This window comes from Piliocolobus tephrosceles, chromosome 2, assembly GCF_002776525.5.
Source record: "Piliocolobus tephrosceles isolate RC106 chromosome 2, ASM277652v3, whole genome shotgun sequence".
NCBI lineage: Eukaryota > Metazoa > Chordata > Mammalia > Primates > Cercopithecidae > Piliocolobus > Piliocolobus tephrosceles.
In genome coordinates this window covers 192710602-192711738 of record NC_045435.1, presented here as the reverse complement: position 1 = coordinate 192711738, position 1137 = coordinate 192710602, and positions in this window count along the sequence as shown.

Here is a 1137-nt window from a genome sequence, read left to right as displayed (position 1 = left end):
TTGGAGAAACACACAGGAAGAAAGTTGGTCGTTTTCAGCCGGGCGTTGTAATCCTTATAATCCCAGCACTTTGGGAGGCCGAGGCGGGCAGATCACTTGAGGTCAGGAGTTCAAGACCAGCCTGGCCAACACGGTGAAACTCTGTCTCTACTAAAAATAGAAAACTAGCCAGGAGTGGTGATGCCCGCCTGTAGTCCCAGCTACTCGAGAGGCTGAGGCAGGAGAATCACTTGAACCTGGAAGGTGGACGTCGCAGTGAGCCGAGATCGTGCCATTGTACTCCAGCCTGGGCGACAGAGTCAACTCCATCTCAAATAAAAAAAAAAAAAAAGAAAAGAAAGAAAGTTGCTAGGTTTTTTTGTTGGGTTCTTTTTTGTTTGTTTTGTTTTGGTTTTTTTTGAGACAGAGTTTTACTCTTGTTGCCCAGGCTGGAGTGCAGTGGCGTGATCTCAGCTCACCACAACCTCTGCCTCCCGGGTTCAAGCGATTCTCCTGCCTCAGCCTCCCGAGTAGCTGGGATTACAGGCACCTGCCACCATGCCTGGCTAATTTTGTATTTTGTGGTAGAGACGGGGTTTTGTCATGTTGGTCAGGCTGGTCTCGAACTCCTGACCTCAGGTGATCCGCCCGTCTCGGCCTCCCAAAATGCTAGGATTACAAGCGTGAGCCATATTAAACTTCTTTTATAAAAGGCCTCAAAAAGAAGAAACTGAGGCAGACATTTAAAAATAAATAGGCATTCATTCACTCCAAGAAAAGTAACAAGCAAGGCAAAAGTTAAAAAAGAAAAGAACACGTTTTCCTCTGCCTAGCACGCTCACTTCAAGGACAGTTATAACGCGTCCAGAAAGCCAAGGCCGAAAGAATGCGCTCCAGACACCCCTCCCCTCCAGAGCAAAGTTGAAGAAAAAATAAAGACAAATTCTTTTACTGTTACTCCTTTCCCAGGTTTCTTAAGCATGATTATGTTTTACAAATGTCTGTATTTAGCCAGTTCTTGTTTTTCTTTCAATGCAGCTACAAAGCCGCCAGCTACGCAAGGCCACAAGTGATGCTATAGATTATGTGACCTATCATATGATTAACCACCTTTATTTTATTTTATTTTATTTTATTTTATTTTATTTTATTTTATTT